The sequence below is a fragment of the Rhinoderma darwinii genome, chromosome 10 (assembly GCF_050947455.1).
Source record: "Rhinoderma darwinii isolate aRhiDar2 chromosome 10, aRhiDar2.hap1, whole genome shotgun sequence".
Classification (NCBI taxonomy): domain Eukaryota; kingdom Metazoa; phylum Chordata; class Amphibia; order Anura; family Rhinodermatidae; genus Rhinoderma; species Rhinoderma darwinii.
In genome coordinates this window covers 64,566,701-64,588,261 of record NC_134696.1, presented here as the reverse complement: position 1 = coordinate 64,588,261, position 21,561 = coordinate 64,566,701, and the positions used below count along the sequence as shown (strand labels likewise).

Sequence of the window (21,561 nt, the reverse complement as noted above, 5' to 3'; positions counted from 1 at the left end):
TTAGGGCCTGTTCACATCACCGTTCCGTCGGAGGTTTCTGTCGGGTGAACCCCGCAACGGAAAGATAAAAGCACAGCTTCCGTTTCAGTCACCATTGATCTCAATGGTGACGGAAACATCGCTAATGGTTTCCGTTCGTTACCATTCCGGTCGGTTTCCGGTTTTCCGACAGAATCAATAGCGGCGTCAACTCCACAGAGGTCATCAGTATATGATCGGTGGGGGTCCAACAGAGTTGCAGTTCTGCAGCACGGAGCCATCTTCTTCCGGCATGAACACTGTCTAACATCCGGAACAGCTGATTGGTGCGGGGTCCAGGTGTCGGACCCCCACCGATCATATACTAATGACCTATACGGTGGATAGGTTATCAGTATGAAAAAAACACCCCTTGCCTGGACAACCCCGTCAAAAGTGATATGAACATTCCCTTTAAAAGCAACTGTCCTTTTGGATAACCCCTTTGCCTTTGATGTCAGGGCTGAGTAATTAATAATTCGTTCATACTTTCCTCAATGTCGTCATGAATTAAGAGTACCGCTCCCCCACAGTAGCAGGATGGGGGAGGTGGTAGTCAGACTCTGCACCGTGCCGATGCCTACAGTTAGACGTCAGCACCAAGTGAGCGCAGGAGGTGGGCACAGACAGTGACGTCACTCACCAGCATCTGCCTACCTGCTCCCTTCTAAATCTGGAAGGAGAGCAATAGGGGAACAAGGGAGAAGTGAGAATTTATTTTATGCCCCCACTGGTACTTATTATACCCCACAGAACCCCAGAAAGACTGCTATATATTTGCATCCGTCTTCCATGAACATTGCTCAGCGACTGCTGTGTGAACTTCGCTTCAAAGGGGTCGTACGATACTTTAGGAAAGGAAATGGATATGTTATAAGAAACAATACTCACCTGTTAAAACCCCTGCCGGTCCGGCCCCGATAAGCCCTGCCGACCTTTGTCCTGCCACACATGCCAGCTGAGGACAGCGATGGGCTGCAGTAGTCACATGGATGTACAGCACAAGTAGACAAAGACCAGTGGGAACCATCGGAGCCTCGGCGCTGCAGGAGATTTAACAGATGGGTATTTTTTATTTTAGAAATATCCAGAAGAGACAACCCCTTCAACTGGTCACCCTAAAGCGACTGTCGAGGTAAAGTGGCCGTACATAGAATACATGGATGAGCGCTGCAGGGGAAAGGAGTATTCCGGCCCGCAATAATAGCCGATCACCGAGGGTTAGCCAGATTTTTCTGTGAGGTCCCTTACATATGGCCACATTGGTGTATACGTCGATCATGCACCACAGATGTAGTGTGAACTGCACCTAAAATTCAGATTTGGGATTTTAACCAAATCTGTGAAACCAAATTTCCCATAGTCCTCTGGATGCACGGAGAATCTAGACAAGCGGGTCACTGTACAACCTCAAAAATGTTTTCTCATCCCCAAACCAAGACATCTCGTCTCCATGGGAACCCAAGTCAACAGTGAAGGGACTACAAACACCACAGGGTGACTATTTTTTGTGTGTGACATCTACAGTTCTTTTCCTGCAGACTCCTCCTGGATTATACGTGCAATAGTGACACCTTCGGCTTCGTTCACATCTATGTCGGGTTCCATTTGGGGCCTCCATTCATCCACTCAGAACGGAAAGCCAATTGGAAACCATTCATTTCAATGGTAACGCTTCTGTTGCAAATAGTTTCCATTTGTCTCCGTTCCGTAAGGTTTTCATTTTATTGTCGGAATCAATAGCGTTCCTTAAGGAACGGAGACCATTTGAAACAGAAGCGTTACCATTGAAATCAATGGTAATGCAAACGGAAAGCTATGGTTTCCATTTGATTTCCGTTAATGCGGTCCCCTGGCGGAAAGGTCTGACGGAACCCATAAACGGAAGATGTGAACGAAGCCTTAGCCAAAAATTAACGTTTCCTTATTTTTTTCTTTGTATTAAAGCTTAACCGACTGGTACATCAGGAACGCACCACAGGCCAGTACTGCCTCCCTGCACCGCTAAGGGCCTAGAACGCCATAATCCCAGCAGCTCATTGTCGTCCCCTCTTAACCCTCCGAGGTCTTGCACGGAGCACCGGCACATACAGCAAGATTTAGGATCTTCCGCTTCCACACAGAAGAGAAAACAATTTTACCTTCCTGTAGCGCACAAAGCATCGAGGCAGCTCCGTCTTACTAATGCCTGCCGGCGCCTCCAAACTTTCAGCCAACCGAAGTAAATCTCGCTCGGAGCAGCTCAGCCATCTTTAGCTTCTTTCCCATCCCCCATTAAACCTCATTCCAGCGGCCTTATTATCCCTTTAACTCCATGGCCTTAAAGGGAATGTTATATCCTTTGTTATGTGCAGTCATTAACTCCTCCTCCCGTCGGCTCGGGGCTAGACTATAGACACTTGGTCGCGCAATTCTAGTTCTCTCAGTTTGTGCGACAACCGCTATACGGAGGGCAGACCAAGATTTATTTTTTATATTATTATTATTTTTATCTCTCCCAGCCGGGATTTTCAAAAATCGCGCTACAAAACTTTCCCATAGGACAACATGGGAATCGCTGTAACAAGCTGCAGCAGTAATTCCATGTTATATTATAGCGCGATTTTGATGTCACTTCCTTTGACTGTCGTGACACAGGAAATGTATGTGCAACACTGCCGATACACCGGTGCCCGGCCTCACGTGTACTTGTAATGGTTTATAGAGCTTTAGAACAGTCTGCTGACTAAGCGAAAATGCTATTAAACCAGCAATGGAAATACATAAAGTATATAGTGTATTGTAGAGGGTGTTACCTCATATAATATACACCCCCGACCTGCAATGTATCATTTATTCCTCACCTGAGGACTGCAAACCCCCTGAATGTGGAGGGGGCCGCAGATTATGGTCCGCAAAAAATGCCTGCCAGTGAAAAGGGGCGTGGCTTAACACGCAGTGTGTCACCAGGCCTTATTCACACGAACGTGTCGGTTTTCCTGCGTTGTTGTTCAGTGTGCGGTGCGTGTCTGCGTTTCTTACACGCGTATGTCACTTTTTTTACGTCCGCAAAATAAACTGAAGAAGGTGGGGTTTTTTTTCTCATCATTTCTTTAGCAACTGTTACGTGAATCACGCACAGCACACGTATGACGTCCGTGTGCTGTCCGTTTTTTTCACCCCCCCATAATCTTCAATGGGTGCGTGATGTGCAAACAACGCACAAGAATAGGAGATGCAGTGAGTTTCACGCAGCATGAAAAACGCTAAATCCCTGAATTGCCCCATTGAATTGCATATGTCCGTGTGACGTCCATTGTTTTAACGCGAGTAACACGGACGTGAAATAGGCTAGTATGAATAAGGTCAGACAAGCGTAATTCTCGTCCGTGTGCTGTGCGTTGAAACATTGATTTCAAAGGGGTTATTCACACATGCCTGAGTTTTGACACAGCGAGTGTCCGTTGCGTGAAACTCACTGCATGTCCTATACTGGGGCGTTTTCACACACCTAGCCGCCCATTGAAGTCAATGTGTGCGTGAAAACCACGGACAGCACACATCAATTACATGAAGAAAAAAAAAGTGCTTGTGAGGCTGGATTCACACGAGCGTGCCGTTTTTGCGCAGGCAAAAAATGCAGTGTTTTGCCTGCACAAAAGCCACTTAACAGCTCCGTGTGGCAACAGAATATGATGCGCGGCTGCGTGCTTTTCGCGCAGCCGCCATCATTATGACACTCCGTTTGGATGTTTGTAAACAGAAAAGCACGTGGTGCTTTTCTGTTTTCATTCATCCTTTTGACTGCTGTTGCACGAATCACACGCGTCCCCCGGAAGTGCTTCCGTGCGATATGCATGGTTTTCACGCACCCATTGACTTCAATGGGTGCGTGATGCGCAAAAGACGCCCAAAGAACGGACATGTTGTGACTTTTTTTCAGCGGACTCACGCTGAGTAAAAATCACGGACATGTCTGCACGGCCCCATAGACTAATATAGGTCCGTGCTACGCGCGTGAAAATCACGCGCGTTGCACGGACGTATTTCCCGTTCGTCTGAATAAGGCCTGAGTGTGTGAAAAAACACATGCCACTCCCAAAGCACACTGATGCAAAACGTAATACACATGGACAGATTTAACGCGTGTAAATCTGTCACGCCTGTGTGAATATAGCCTTAACCCCTTAAAGAGGATCTGTCACCAGTTTCATACGTCCCTATCTCCCACCTAATCTAATAGGCGCTGTGTTGTAGATAACTACTGTGTTGTGTTTTTTTTCTTAAAAAAACGTTTATTAGTGACAAAGTTCTGATAATTTTAACATTTATGCAAATTTTTCGTAAAAGCCCAATAGGGCATTTTTTTTTTAACTTTAAAGAGGCCCTGTCTCCTACATAAGGAGATCGGCGCTATAATGTAGGTGACAGTAATGCTTTTTATTTAGAAAAACAATCTATTTTTACCACGTTATTAGCGATTTTAGCTTTATGCTAATTACTTTCTTAATGCCCAACTGGGTATGTTTTACTATTGACCAAGTGGGTGTTGTACAGAGGAGTGTGTGACGCTGACCAATCAGCATCATACACTTCTCTCCATTCATTTACTCCGCGCATAGTGACACTGCGTTGTTCACTATGTGCTGTCTTATACTGACACATTAAAGGTATGTTCACACGGCAGCATCCGTTACGGCTGAAATTACGGAGCTGTTTTCAGGAGAAAACAGCTCCGGAATTTCAGACGTAATGGCAAGTGCAGGCGTCTTTCGCTGCGTCCATTACGGACGTAATTGGAGCTGTTTTTCCATAAAGTCAATGGAAAACGGCTCCATTTACGTCTTTAGAAGTGACAAGCACTTCTTTGACGCACGCGTCTTTTTTACGCCGTCATTTGACAGCGGCGCGTAAAAAAAAATGACCGTCGGCACAGTACATCGTAACCCCATTCTAATGAATGGGCAGATGTTTGCCGACGCTTTGGAGCCGTATTTTCGGACGTAATTCGAGGCTAAAACGCCCGAATTACGTCCGTAAATAGGGTGTGTGAACCCAGCCTAACATTACTAAAGTGTTTAGACAGTGAATAGACATTCCTTTCAGCCAGGACGGGATGTCTATTCACAATCCCGACACTTCAGTAACGTTTCTGTGGTACTTACGTTGCTCTGCTGTAACTACCACAGAAACGTTAGCGAAGTGTCGGGATTGTGAATAGACATCCCGTACTGGCTGGAAGAAATGTCTATTCACTGTCTAAACACTTCAGTAACTGTAATATGTCAGTATAAGACAGCACATAGTGATCTAACAGGATCCCTATGCGCTGAGTAAATGAATGGAGAGAAGTGTATGAGTTTGATTGGTCAGCGTCATACGCTCCTCTGTACAACGCCCACTTGGTCAATAGTAAAAACACGCCCAGTTGGTCATAGTGGCCCTCACACAGTATAATGCCCCATAGTGCCCCCCACACATAATGCCCTCATAGTGGCCCCCATACAGTATAACGTCCCATAGTGATCCCCACACAGTATAATGACACCATAGCTGTCCCACACACAGTATAATGCCCCTATAGTGGCCCCCACATAGTAATGCCCGCATAGTTGCCCCACACAGTATAGTGCCCCTGCAGCTGCCCCCCATACCCATTATAATGCTTTTTTTGTGCCTAATAAAAATAATAAAATAAATACTCACCTAAGCCCGTTCCAACGACGATTGGAGGAGATCCCTCTGCTCCTCTGGTCTATGTAGTGTGTGGCTCAGTGCAGACTGGCGCAATTACATCACTGCATCACGGCTGGCTTTACATCGTTACATATATTTGCCCGTTTTTCGCGCATCATTCACCCATTGAAGTCAATGGGTGCGTGAAAACCGCGCACGGCACACGGAAGCACTTCCATGTACCGCGCACGATGCGCGCTACAGTAGTCAAAACTATGAATGAAAACAGAAAAGCACCACGTGCTTTTCTGTTTACAAACATACAGAGTGTCATAATGATGGCGACCTAACTCCTATGCAAATCAATAGGAAGCAAAAAAATAATAAATGCCGAATGCCTTTGGTGCCGATTTTTGCACTGACAGTGAAATCAGCGTCCAGATTCAGAGTCTGATGTTTCATGTCCCTATGTTCACGCCGTATTAAATCTAGGCTGAAAAATCAGACACTAAATCTGCCTCCAAAATCAGCACGTATACCATGCTAATTTTGGAAGCTGATTTCAAAATACACGCCACTTTTTCTGAAGTTTTTTTAAACCAACCAACTGGAGGTTTTGACTCTGAACAGTAAAGTCAAAAAGAGGTTTTTGTAATGCTGTTCAGCGCACTAAATAGCGCCAAAGGCTTGTTTTTTCTTTTTTTTAGCGCCACTGATCTTAATTCAGCGCGTGGAAAATTCAGCACCATATACAATTACGGCACTGATTTCCATTGAAAATGGGAGTCAAAATAGAGGCTTTTTCCACACTGATTCAGACGAGCACAATGCGTAGGAATCAACGTAAAAAGAAGCGCAGTGTGAATATAGAGGTCCACATATTTTTGAGGTGACATTAAATTCAATAGTATTATTAACCCCTTAATGACCACCTATACACCTTTTCACGGCGATCATTAACCCCTTCCTGTTCTGCGCAGTTCTATTACGTTGAACTGAGCGCACCGTTTGCGTTCAGCTCAGTAATAGTACGTCACTGGTTTAACACGGCACCACACCTCCCCACGACACATTTAAGAGCCGTGATAACTGCCGTTATCCCAGCTTATTCCACAGGGACCGATCGCGGTGCTCCCCGCTGATTAACCCTTTAAATGCGGCGGTCAATAGCGATCGCCACATCTAAGGGGTTACAACACCATCGGCACCCCTGCAACGCTATTCCGGGGGGTGCTGATGGTTGCTATGGCGATCGTAGGCCTAACAAAGGCCCCGGGGTCAGGACCGAATATGCTGCCCGTCAGTGTGAAACTGACAGGTATAATACACTGCAATACATAAGTATTGCAATGTAATATAACAGCGATTACACAGTTGGAGCTTCAAGTCCCAAGTGGGACTAAAAAAAAAAAAGTTCCCTTATCAAGTCCTTTATTATTAGAAAAAAAATGAAAATAAATAAATAAACTGAACATAATTGCTATCGCCTGAACTATAAAAATATTATGTTATTTATCCCGCGCAGTGAACGCGGGAAAATATTAAAACCAGTACCAGAATCAATTTTTTTTGTCACTTCACATCTCAAAAAAATAAGTAAAAAATTATTAAAAAGTCGCATGTACCCAATAATTGTACCAATAAAAACTACTCACAGAGCTTTCTTGATGGAAAAATAAAAATGTTATTGCTCTTAGAATATGGCAATACAAAAACTACGTTTTTTTTTTTGTTTTTTTTTTAAAGTGATTTTATTGTTCAAACGCCATAAAACATAAAAATGTTACATTTGGTATCACAGTAATCGTATTGACCCGCAGAATAAAGTAAATATGTCATTTATAGCGCACGGTGAATGCTGTAAAAAAATAAAACATAAAAAATAATAACAGAATTGCTATTTTTTGGTCACGATGCCTCTCAAAAAATAGAATAAAAAGTGATCAAAAAGTTGCCTGTACCCCAAAATGGTACAGATAAAAACTACAGAATGTTCCGCAAAAAATAAGCCCTTACACCGCTCCATCGCAAAAAAAAAAGTTATGACTCTCAGAATATGGTGACACAAAATGTGCAGTGTGTTCCAAAGGGGGGATAAGATCGGGCGCCATTTATCAGTACGACACTGGCGACACATCTATGAATTATTATTCATTTGCCCCATTATTATACCCTCTTATTATGCCCTGTTGTACTTAGCACAGCTTACATATGCCCCCACATTGTAAACTGTAATACCAGTAAAACCCCAAACAAAACAACTACCAAGCAAAATTCGAAACTCCAAAATCCAAATGGCGCTCACGCTCTTCTGATCCCTACAGCGTGCCTAAACAGCAGTTTAAATCCACATATATAGCATTTCCATATCTGGGAGAATCCGCTTAACAGTTTAAGAGGTATTTGTCTTCAGTGGCACAAGCTCGGCACAACATATTGTGCACCAAAATTGCATATCAGTGAATAATCCACTGCGCATTAATTTCTAGTAAAAAAAAAAAAAACACCTTTTCAGTCAAAATACTTCACCCCTTAATAAATGCATTGAGGGGTATAGCTTCCAAAATGGGGGGGTCACTATTTGGGTTTTGTTTTAATATTTGACCTCAGAGCCCTGCAATTGTGGGCCAATGCTTTGAAACATCACCAAAATAGACCTCAAATGGGCATGGTGCTCTTTCACTCCTGAGCCCTGTCATATGTCCAGAGAAATAATAAATGCCTTGAGGGGTATAGTTTCCAAAATGGGGTCACTTCTCGGGGCTTTTCACTGTACTCTTGTACCTCAGGAAGCTCTGCAAATATGACATGTGCCTGAACAGCAATCCAGCGAAATCTGCGCTCTAAAAGCCAAATGGCACTCCTTCCCTACTGAGCCCTGTCATTTCCCAAACAGCAGTTTGGGGCTACACATGGGGTAATGCCGTACTCCGAAAGAAATTGAGTAATAAATGCTGTGGTGTTTTTTCTCCTATTACACATTGCAAAAATAAAAAATTAGGAGCTAAAACAACATAGTTTTGGAACAAATGTAATTTTTAATTTTCACTGCCTAATTCTAATAAAATATATGAATCACATGTGGGGGGGGGGGGTCTAAATGTTCACTTCCCCCCTAAATGAATGCTCTGAGTGGTGTCGTTTCCAAAATGGAGTCACTTCTCAGTCCTTTTACATCTTTCTACTGTACTAGTACCTCGTGGCTGTGCAAATTTGAGATGGCACCCAAAGACCAATTTAGCAAAATCTGCATGACAAACAGTGCTCCTGCCATTCTGAGCCCTGCCCTGTGTCTAAACCGCAGTTTGCGACCACATGTGGGGTATTGCCGTACTCAGGAGAAATTGCTTTACAAATGTTATGGTTCTTTTTCTCTTTTAACCTTTGTGAAAAGGAAAAAAATCTACATTTTATTGGAAAAAAGTTTGTATTTTTAATTCCAATACATTTTGCAAAAAACATGTGGGGTTTAAATGCTCAATATACCCCTAGTTAGATTCCTTGAGGGGTGTAGTTTCCCTAATGGTGTCACTTTTGGTGGGTCTCAACTGTTTTGATCCCTCAGGGCTTTGCAAATGCGACACAGCACCCAAAAACCATTACAGCAATATTTGAGCTCCAAAAGTCATGTCACTATTGGTGGGTATGTGGACCCACTGGGCTGTGTCGCCGTAGGCAAAACCCTTGTTGGCAAGCACAGCAGTCAGACATTTTTAGTAGTTGATGATGAGGTTTGCACACATGTTAGATGGAATTTTGGCCCACTCCTCTTTGCAGATCATCTGTAAATCATTAAGATTTCGAGGCTGTCGCTTGGCAACTCGGATCGTCAGCTCCCTCCATAAGTTTTCGATGGGATTAAGGTCTGGAGACTGGCTAGGCCACTCCATGACCTTAATGTGCTTCTTTTTGAGCCACTCCTTTGTTGCCTTGGCTGTATGTTTCGGGTAATTGTCGTGCTGGAAGACCCGGCCACGAGCCATTTTTAATGTCCTGGTGGAGGGAAGGAGGTTGTCACTCAGGATTTGACGGTACATGGCTCCATCCATTCTCCCATTGATGCGGTGAAGTAGTCCTGTGCCCTTAGCAGAGAAACACCCCCAAAACATAATGTTTTCACCTCCATGCTTGACAGTGGGGACGGTGTTCTTTGGGTCATAGGCAGCATTTCTCTTCCTCCAAAAACGGCGAGTTGAGTTAATGCCAAAGAGCTCAATTTTAGTCTCATCTGACCACAGCACCTTCTCCCAATCACTCTCAGAATCATCCAGATGTTCATTTGCAAACTTCAGATGGGCCTTTACATGTGCCTTCTTGAGCAGGGGGACCTTGCGGGCACTGCAGGATTTTAATCCATTACGGCGTAATGTGTTACCAATGGTTTTCTTGGTGACTGTGGTCTCAGCTGCCTTGAGATCATTAACAAGTTCCCCCCGTGTAGTTTTCGGCTGAGCTCTCACCTTCCTCAGGATCAAGGATACCCCACGAGGTGAGATTTTGCATGGAGCCCCAGATCGATGTCGATTGACAGTTATTTTGTATGTCTTCCATTTTCTTACTATTGCACCAACAGTTGTCTCCTTCTCACCCAGCGTCTTACTTATGGTTTTGTAGCCCATTCCAGCCTTGTGCAGGTCTATGATCTTGTCCCTGACATCCTTAGAAAGCTCTTTGGTCTTGCCCATGTTGTAGAGGTTAGAGTCAGACTGATTAATTGAGTCTGTGGACAGGAGTCTTTTATACAGGTGACCATGTAAGACAGCTGTCTTTAATGCAGGCACCAAGTTGATTTGGAGCGTGTAACTGGTCTGGAGGAGGCTGAACTCTTAATGGTTGCTAGGGGATCAAATACTTATTTCTCTGTGCACAATGCAAATAAATATATATAATTTTGACAATGTGATTTTCTTTTTTTTATATATAATCTATCTCTCACTGGTAAAATTAACCTAGCCTAAAAATTCTAGACTGTTCATGTCTTTGACAGTGGGCAAACTTACAAAATCAGCAAGGGATCAAATACTTATTTCCTCCACTGTATATATATAATTTTTTTTTATTTTAAAAAAGCTACACATAATTGCCATCACCATGTCCGTAACAACCCAAACGAAAAAACGATTATTGTTATTTAACCCGCACAGTAATCGCCGTAAAAAATACAATTACAAATAATGCCATAATTGTGTTTTCTGTTCACTCTGCCTTCCAAAAAGTGCAATAAAAAGTGATCAAAAAGTAATGTTCCCCTATAATGGTAACAATGAAAACTACAAGTCATCATGCAAACAATGCCCTTATGCAGCTACGTCGGTGGAAAAATAAAAAGTTTGTCTTTTAAAATGGAAGCCCTTGGGTCACTAATGCCCCTGTATGGCCTCCGTTGGACTTACACTATATGGACAAAATTATTAGGACACCTACACATTACACTAACAGGAACTTTTATGCCATCCCATTCTAAATCCATAGGCATTAATATAAAGTTGTACCCCCCCCCCCCCCCCCACTTCGCAGCTAAAACGAAATTTCTCTCCTCTGTAGTCAAGGGGCTTCACCCGAAAGAGTGGGAAACAGCCACAAGAAAACAGCGGACCAAGTTCTGTACATTTACACCACACCCAAAATTTATTACCTTGACCACCCCTCCCATAATCATTTTTTAATTGTAATAATTTGTTTTTTCTATAGGCAACAATGTTAAAGAGGCTCTGTCACCAGATTTTGCAACCCCTATCTGCTATTGCAGCAGATAGGCGCTGCAATGTAGATTACAGTAACGTTTTTATTTTTAAAAAACGAGCATTTTTGGCCAAGTTATGACCATTTTTGTAGTTATGCAAATGAGGCTTGCAAAAGTCCAAGTGGGCGTGTATTATGTGCGTACATCGGGGCGTTTTTAATACTTTTACTAGCTGGGTGCTCTGACGAGAAGTATCATCCACTTCTCTTCAGAACGCCCAGCTTCTGCCAGATCACGCTGTGACGTCACTCACAGGTCCTGCATCGTGTCAGACGAGCGAGGACACATCGGCACCAGAGGCTACAGTTGATTCTGCAGCAGCATCAGCGTTTGCAGGTAAGTAGCTACATCGACTTACCTGCTAACGCCGATGCTGCTGCAGAATCAACTGAAGCCTCTGGTGCCGATGTGTCCTCGCTCGTCTGACACGATGCAGGACCTGGGGAAGTGACGTCACAGCGTGATCTGCCAGAAGCTGGGCGTTCTGAAGAGAAGTGGATGATACTTCTCGTCAGAGCGCCCAGCTAGTAAAAGTATTAAAAACGCCCCGATGTACACACATAATACACGCCCACTTGGACTTTTGCAAGCCTCATTTGCATAACTACAAAAATGGTCATACTTGGCCAAAAATGCTCGTTTTTTAAAAATAAAAACGTTACTGTAATCTACATTGCAGTGCCTATCTGCTGCAATAGCAGATAGGGGTTGCAAAATCTGGTGACAGAGCCTCTTTAAGAGTCGCTGCAACATATGTAGAGACCAGTATTGAAGGGAGCTTAAGTCCAAGGGTCGCAGCGGGTATGGTCGGCTTAAGAAGAAGCCATATCATTACACAGAGCAACTGCGCTTCTTAACTGGTTGCAGGCACAGGATGAGAACTTGTTCTGAGCAGAGGGTGCTTGCCGCATTAGGACGGGCATTCTCGTCCTGTGTGGCACACAGTACATTAGTTTTTAGCTTTTGATAATAAATCATTTTGTAAAAGGGGAAAAAGTGGGTTTTCCATGTTTTTTTTTTTACTTTGGATATTTTATTTATTTAACAATTTTTTTTTTTTTTTTAGTCCCACTATGGGACTTTACTATGCAATCACTTAATCACTTTTATAATACACTACAATACTTCTGTATTGCAGTGTATTATGCCTGTCAGGGCCTAATAGGCATACACTGAAGGCAGACCTGGGGGCCTTTGTTAGGCTCCCGTCTGCCATAAAAAATATCGGCACCCCGCAATCGTTTCGCGGGTGTGCCAATGGGGTGAGAGAACGAGCGCCCTCCCTCTGAAACCACTTAGATTCCACGATCGATATTAACCAAGGCATCTAAGGGTTTAAATGAGCAGATTTGAAGAAATCCCGATAGAGTAGGAGGCCGGCTGTCTTTAGACAAACCGACACCCACTCTAGCCTGCATGGCGCAGCGGCATAGTTACCCTTAATGACCACCGTGAAAACACATATTAGCGGTCATTAAAGAGGCTCTGTCACCACATTATAAGTGGCCTATCTTGTACATGATGTGATCGGCGCTGTAATGTAGATTACAGCAGTGTTTTTTATTTAGAAAAACTATCATTTTTGACGGAGTTATGACCTATATTAGCTTTATGCTAATGAGTTTCTCAATGGACAACTGGGCGTGTTTTACTATATGGCCAAGTGGGCGTTGTGGAGAGAAGTGTATGACGCTGACCAATCAGTGACCAATCAGCGTCATACACTTCTCTCCATTCATTTATACAGCACATAGCGATATAGCTATATCGCTATCTGCAGCCACATAAACACACTATAACGTTACTGCAGTGTCATGACAATGAATGTACATTACCTCCAGCCAGGACGGGAGGTGTATTCAGAATCCTGACACTTCGCTAACACAATCCCGACACTACAGCCCAGGAAGCGTAATCTCGTTTGAAATGACAGTTTACAGCGTAATCTCGCGAGATTCGGCTTCCTTTGCTGTAGTGTCGGGATTGTATTAGCGAAGTGTCAGGATTCTGAATACACATCCCGTCCTGGCTGGAGGTAATGTATATTCATTGTCATGACATTGAAAAACACTAGGAACAGAAGGAGTCATGCACTATTGTAATAAAGTTTGCCAATGGCATAGAAAAATAAGTTTTATTTGGACAATACAAAATACATAGAGTTAAAAAAGACTACAAATCTGAAGACTGTACACCTCCCAAGTGGTGAAGATGAACCTAAAGGAACCACTCCTTATGTTGGCAGTTACAGGAAGAAAAAGTTTATCTGACAGATGATGAAATACCAGCTAGGACAAGGGCAGAAAAGTAGCACTAGGCATAAGAGCCAAGGTATGTGAATTTAAGTAAATTACATCGTACATACAGCCAGAGTCACAGAGCTATTGAAGGTAAACTTTGAGAGTGGATTTCAATCAGAGCAAAAGGTGCTCACAAAGAATCCCCACAGAGCAGACAGATCTTCACAGAGTTATAAGGAAAGGAGCAAGTAAAATGTAAAGCACAGCATAAAGTGTTACTGACCCATGTGGTTCCTGCAATTCAGTATCTTCCCGAGTATGGAGAGACCCCTAATTGTCATGACATTGCAGTAACGTTAGTGTGTGTGTATGTTGCTGCACATAGTGATATAGCTATATTGCTATGTGCTGTATAAATGAATGGAGAGAAGTGTATGACTCTGATTGGTCACTGATTGGTCAGCGTCATACACTTCTCTCCACAATGCCCACTTGCCCATATAGTAAAACACGCCCAGTTGTCCATTGAGAAACTCATTAGCATAAAGCTAATATAGATCATAACTCCGTCAAAAATTATCGTTTTTCTAAATAAAAAAAACACTGCTGTAATCTACATTATGTACAATATAGGGCACTTATAATGTGGTGACAGAGCCTCTTTAAGTGGTGTGCCCAATACTTTTGTCCATATAGTGTACATAAATATATCTGTATATATCGTGTGTTTATCTTGAGAAAGGGGCCAGTCCGGTCATAAAAGACGTAGATGGTCAGTACACCTTTTGATTTCAATAAATTTTTTAAACTTGTCCTCCGTGGTTTGAATATCCTCCAGTAGATAAGCAGCGACAACCATATACCACTTCCTACATTTTTGGATGAATCTTCCTCCTCTATGTCTGCCTCAGTAGTAGTTTTACTGCAGAAATTCTACAATGGAAGCCTGACTCATGTAGTCACCTCTGAACAGTTGATGTTAAGATTTGTCTGCTGCATGAACGAACTGAAGCATATATTCCCTGTTCACATCTGCGTTGGAGGCTCCGATAGGGGACTCTGTCGCAGATCCAGCAGGAATTACCAGAAACAATAGCGCAGTAAGCTGCGCTATAGTTTCCAGGAAAATCACGGCCCCCGTGGCAGAACCCAATAAAGTCAATGGGTACTATCGGCCGCTTTTGTGCAACGAAACTGTTGCTACCGTTATCCCCTTGTTCTGATCTTCTGACGGGACAGAACACACCAAAGCAGGTGAGTACCTAGCCTGACTCTTGGTTTGCCTTTCTTTTAGCCATCATTAGAACCTGATTTTTCATATTGCTTAACCCTTTCCCTGCTTTGGACATTTTTGATACGTCCTTGTTACAAATGGCTCTAGCGCAGGCTAGATTGAGCTGAAATGGGAGCTGCATAGGATTTACAGCTCCCACTCCAGCCTGTGTGAAGGAGCGGATGGAAGCCAGTAGTGGACGTGCTGGCAGCGTGCAGGGGGAGGAGGATATCTCCCTGTATTGCTTTAGAAGACCCCAGGGGAGCGATAAAATGATCTTTTGTCATGTTATCACTTCACTTATCAATCAGAGCATATTTGCTCTCCGATTTTCACATATACAGATGTGTCATTCCTTACCCGTCCTCTTATCTCAACGTATCTTGAGATGTGCGCAGAGAGATGACCAGGTTTAAAAAAAAAAACATGATTTAGAAATACTATGTCACAAAGCGTCTGTGCTATATGGGTGGCAACCCAGTGGTTGTAATGTGGATTGCCGCCTGTCAAAGATTTTGCTAGCATGTTGCGATATTAAATTGAATTAGTTTCATGAGAAATTGAGTCCTTAACCAAATTCAAGAAAAGGTAAGGGTATGTGCACACACAAAATAAAAAAAAAGTCTCAAAATACAGAGCTGTTTTTTCGCGGCTTTTTAATGACCGTTTCTGGAGCTGTCTTTCTATGGAGTCTATGAAAAACGGCTCCAAAAACGGGTGAAGTGACATGCACTTTTTTTTTGCGGTGGATTTTTTACGCGGCCGCTTTGAAAAAAGGCCGCGTAACAAACGCTCCGATTTTTCAGCCGTTTTCGGGACGTTTATGGCCTGAAAAACGGCTGAAAACACTCCGTGTGAACATACCCTAAGGCTGGGTTCACACGACCTATTTTCAGGCGTAAACGAGGCGTATTATGCCTCGTTTTACGCCTGAAAATAGGGCTACAATACGTCGGCAAACATCTGCCCATTCAATTGAATGGGTTTGCAGACGTACTGTGCAGACAACCTGTCAATTACGCGTCGTCGTTTGACAGCTGTCAAACGACGACGCGTAAAAATACAGCCTCGTCAAAAAAAGTGCAGGGCACTTCTTTCAGACGTAATTTAAGCCGTTCTTCATTGAACTCAATGAAGCAAAGCTCAAAATTTACAGCTGTCAGAGAAGCCTCACAAAATACGAGGAGCAGCATTTACGTCTGAAACGAGGCAGCTGTTTTCTCCTAAAAACGGTCTGTCTTTTCAGACGTAAAAGCCTGCTACTGTGTGCACATACCCTAAGGGTGGAAGCATCTGTATTAGTGGCTTTTTTTCAGAGGAGTGAGATTATGAACAGCTGCAGGTGCCTAATTTGACCATTTATTGACTACATGACTTCGATGTTTCCCGGCTTTCGCATCACAGCGAAATATCAATAAAGTTTAATCATTTTACACTGTCCCTATAGCGTAAAATCCTTTAACCGCTTCTCTAGTGATAAGCGTTACACTCATAGCGATAACAATTCACACTACAGAAGAATGTCTAATACATTTCTGTCAGTCACCATAAATGATTGTTTCCAACATTAAATCCTGACCAGATACCACATTAGATTAGGTTTAGAGAATTGTGATTAATGATTAGGGTAAGAGTTCATATAGGAGGATGGGAAATGACACTCTTCAACATTGAAATTGCAACACCAAAAAGGAAAAGTTTGTGAATTTTGAAAATCACAGAATCGATAGACATGTTAATGATATGCAAATGATAAAAAAAGTAGAAACAAAATATTCCAAACATCTTGATTTATTCAGTATCGAGTACGAGCACCACACAGAAATACACGCACTTACACGCCTTGGCATGCTATCAATGAGGTCATTAACCGCTTCCCGACCGCCCACATTAAATTCACGTCGGCGCTTGCTGGGCTCTGTGCAGCGCCGACGTGAATTCACGGTGGGTGCTAAAAGCGCAATCCGGGTGTCTCAGAATAGCGCTGACACCCGGATCGCGTTGCTGTCACCTGCCTCTGGTCCCAGAGACATGATCGGGACCTGATTTATTCAGGTCCCGAACATGTGATGGTCATGATAATCAATCATGACCATCGCAGGGAAAGTTTGTTGTAGCAACAAACTTTCCCCCGTAATCTACACTGTCTCCCCTCAGAGGATAGACAGTGCCGCTAGTCCCGGAGACATGATCGGGTCCTGATTGGTTCAGGTCCCGTTCATGTGATGGTCATGATAACCAATCATGGCCATCGCAGGGAAAGTTTGTTGTAGCAACAAACTTTCCCTGAGACCAAGTATATATAAACACTGTTTCTCCCCTGCTGCTCTGTCAGAGAGCAAACAGAGGAGAGACAGTGTCAGATCTGTGATTATGACAGTATAAGACACAGTAAAAAAAAAAACACCATATAACAAATTCCCCCAATCCCATTAATGTTAGGTAGGATATAGGGTTAGGGTATAGTGCTAGGTTTTAGTATTAGGGTAGTTAGTAATAATAATTATTAGGGTATAGTTAGTAATAATTTAGGGTGACGGTTAGGGTTATATTAGTAATCAATTTGATAGGAAGTGCTGTGCCAGTCAATTAATTTGTTGTGGCAATTAATTTGTTCTAATTAAATTAACGAACTTCATACCATTTACGTTTATATACCTTTACGTATAAAAACATAAACGTAATAAAATGGCCCGTCAATTTTATTCTGCAGAGGAAGCGTATGCCCTTTTATGCTCGGACAGTGAAGATAGTGTCTTGTCAGATGGCGATGACTATTTTGAGGGTTTTGCGGTTAGCGAAAGTGACAGCTCTGAGTCTAGTGGTCATTCTGGTTCATCCTCAAAAAATACAAGGACCAGTACAGGACAGGTAGAGAGGGCTGTTGGAGAAACATCTCCAAATCAGGGCACGATGCCCAGTACAAGTGACATGCCTCATTTTAGCGAAGAGGCGCATGCCAACCTACAAGAGAGTTTGCCACTAGATGTAGCATTTATCAGATGGGAGGCTTCAAATTCTGGCATGCCATTCATCCCGGACTTTAATGCCACCCCAGGTACAAATGTAGAGGTGGGAGGTTTTGGTCCAATTAAATTTTTTTACTTATTACTAACAAATGATTTGCTGGAACATATTGTTTTCCAAACTAATTTATATGCTTCCCAATTCATCTCTCAGAATCCCCGTTCCTATTATGCCAGGCAAAATTCATGGAGGCCAACAGATATTGATGAAATTAAGAAATTTATAGGCCTCACATTTGCCATGGGGCATGTTAAAAAACCGAGCATTCGATCATACTGGTCCACCCGTCCCGTTCTAACCACCCCTGCCTTTTCTGCCATTCTTCCTAGAGCCCGTTATGAAATGCTCATGAGATTTTGGCATTTCAACGATAACAGTCAGTGCCTCCCTAGAAGTGCCCCAGATTATGACCGACTCTACAAAATCAGGCCCATCATCAAAGCGTTGTCAGACACATTTTTATTACTTTACACCCCCACGCAAAACATTTCCATTGATGAGTCCCTAATAAAATTCAAAGGGAGACTGCACTTCAAACAATTCATTCCATCTAAAAGAGCAAGGTTTGGTTTAGAAAAGGGCCATAACCTGTATGTGGACAACCACTACACAAGCATACCCCTTTTTAAATGTTTGGTCGAACAGAACACTGGGGCTTGTGGGACCATTCGTAAAAACCGCCAGGGGTTTCCACAATCATTGGTGAATGAAAAGTACAAAAAGGGGCAGTCAGGTCGGTGTTCGCAGCGGAGCGCTGCTTGCCCTAAAATACAAAGACAAAAGGGATATTTTTATCCTCAGCTCGATCCACACTGATGCAACAATGGATGTTGTAGAACGAGGTTCTACTACCCAAAAGCAAAAACCTGTGTCAATCATTGATTACAACAAATACATGGGGGGAGTAGACCTTGCTGATCAGGTTCTACAGCCATACCAGGTATCAAGAAAATCATATACCTGGTACAAAAAAATTAGTTATTTACCCATTTCAGGTTGCCACATACAACTCGTTTGTGTTCTACAAAAAGGCATGAAATTCAAATACTTTTCTAGATTACCAGGAAATGGTCATTGAAGATCTTGTTTTAGCAAATGTTGGCCCCTCTCATCCATTAGAATCTGAATCTGTCAAAAGACTCACTGAGCGACATTTTATTGCTGTAATTCCCTCAACTGAACCAAGAAAGTACCCCCAAAGAAGATGTCGTGTATGTACCAAGAAAGGAATGAGGTGTGATACCCGTTATTATTGCCCATCACTCCCAGCCTTGTGTCTCATTGACTGCTTTACAATTTTCCACACAGAGCCACGTTTTTAAACTCTTTATTAATTTGTCCCATTTTAGACATTCAAGAATATAATTTAGTTTATCTTTAGTGCCAAAATTTTCTTGGATATTTTTGTTCTTGCCATTCTTGTCAAAAACCCATCTTCATAAATGAACCACCAGCCAAAGTATACCCAAAAATAAAAATGTGCCTAAAGAGGTTGTCCGATGAAAAGAAAAACTAATTAGCATTTTGCTTTTGTGAAATAAAGAAACTTTCTAATATACTCTATTTTTAAAACCTGCACGGATTGCAGGTTTTAGTCCCCATTGTGTGGACCCAGAAGTGTGGAGCTGCGATTCTTGCTGTGATGCGTCAACACAATCTCCGGGAGAAGGAGCATCCCCCTCCTCTCTGTGTTGATAATGCGGATGAAGGGGCTGGCCGCCTGGCTCAATTCATCAGCTATCCAGCCCCTTCCCCCTTGAGCTGATGAATTGAGCCAGGCAGCCAGCCCTTTTATACGTGTCATCGACAAACAGAGGAGAGGAACTCCTAAAGTCTGTGTCGAAGCGTGGCAGCAAGAACGGCCGGGTCTATGCAATGGGGAATGAAAACCTGCAATCCATGCAGGTTTAAAAAATTAAGTATATTAGAAAGTTTCTTTATTTCAAAAAAGCAAAGTAATATATTGTTAAAATGCAAGCTGAAAGCCAAAACGCACACAGTTCACTCGAGGCCCTGAAAAATGTCCAAGTAGTCGGTAATGTACACATATAAGGTAACTACACATTCCTTGAGGGTAAACTTTCCAAAATATGGTTGCTTTCGGGGAGTTTCCACTGGGGCTAAGGGGCTTTGCAAATGCGACATGGCCTATGCACACCATTCCAGATAAATTGGAGCTTCAAAAGCCAAGTGACGCTCCTTCCCTTTTGGGCCCTGCCGTGTGTCCAAACAGCAGTAAATGACTGCATATGGGGTTTAACTATACTCAGAAGATATTGCTTTACAAATATCGGAGTGCTTTTTCTCCTTTAGTCCCTATGGAAATTAAAAAAAATGTTCAAAACCTATATTTTATCTAAAAAAATGTAGATTTTCATTTTCACGGCCTAATTCCAATAATTTATGCAAAAAAATTCTAGGGTCTAAATGCTCACTATACCCCTAGATAAATTTCTTGAGGGGTGTAGTTTCCCAAATAGGGTAATTTTTTTAGGGGTTTCCACTGTTTTGGCCCCTCAATGGTTTTGCAAATGCGACATGGCCTCAGCAAACAATTCCAGCTAAATTTGAGCTCCAAAAGCCAAATGGTGCTTCTTTCCATTCTAAACCCTGCTGTGGGTTCAAAGAGCAGTTTCTGACCACATATGGGGTATCTCTGTGCTCAGGTGAGTTTGCTTTACAAATGCTTGGGTGCTTTTTCTCCTTTATCTATTGTGAATATGGAATAATGTGAGGTAAAACTTAATTTTACTTGAAAAAAAACTTTGATTTTCATTTCCATGACCTAATTACACTAAATTCAGCAAAAATCTGTGGGGTCAAAATGCTCACTATAGCCCTAGATACATTCCTTGAGGGGTGTAGTTTCCAAAATTGGGTCACTTTTGGGGGGTTTCAACAGTTTTGGTCCCTCCAGTCTGTTACAAACGCGACATGGCACTGAAAACCATTCAAGCAAAATCTGTGCTCGAAAATCCAAATGGTGCTCCTACCGTTCTGAGCCCTGCCGTGGGTCTATAAAGCAGTTTATTACCACATATGGGGTATTGCCGTAATCAGGGGAAATTGCTTTATAAATGTTGGGGTGCTTTTTCTCATTTATTCCTTGTAAAAAATAGGAAATTCAATGTTTTTTCAGAAAAAAAATAATTTTCATTTTTACTGAGTAATTCAAATAAATTTAGCAAAAAAACTGTGGGGTCAAAATGCTAACTATAGCCCTAGATACATTCCTTGAGGGGTGTAGTTTCCAAAATGGGGTAACTTTTGGGGGATTTTCACTGTTTTGGCACCACCAGACCTCTTTAAACCTAACATGGTACCTAAAATATATTCTAATAAAAAGGAGGTTTGCTTCTGAGGTTGGTGTTTCAGTGCATTACCGCACTAGGGCCACATGTGGGATATTTCTAAAAACTGCAGACTCTGGGCAATAAATATTGAGTTGCGTTTCTCTGGTAAAACTTTGTGTTACAGAAAAAAAATGTATTACAAATGAATTTCAGCAAAAAAAAAAAAAATGTACATTTCACCTTTACATTGCTTTAATTACTGTGAAACGCCTGAAAGGTTAAAACACTTTCTGACTGCTGTTTTAAAGGGAA

The 21,561-nt window shown here is 42.5% G+C and overlaps 1 protein-coding gene across 1 annotated transcript in view; it reads right to left on the bottom strand.

Moving 5' to 3' along the window:
- LOC142662102 (uncharacterized) overlaps positions 1-2,411 on the bottom strand; it is a 58,673-nt gene extending 56,262 nt beyond the window's left edge. The window contains exon 1 of the mRNA XM_075840013.1: positions 2,160-2,411. The gene's annotated coding sequence lies outside the window, so the exon portion shown is untranslated. The remainder of the gene's footprint in view (positions 1-2,159) is intronic.
- Between the last annotated feature and the right edge of the window lie 19,150 nt (positions 2,412-21,561).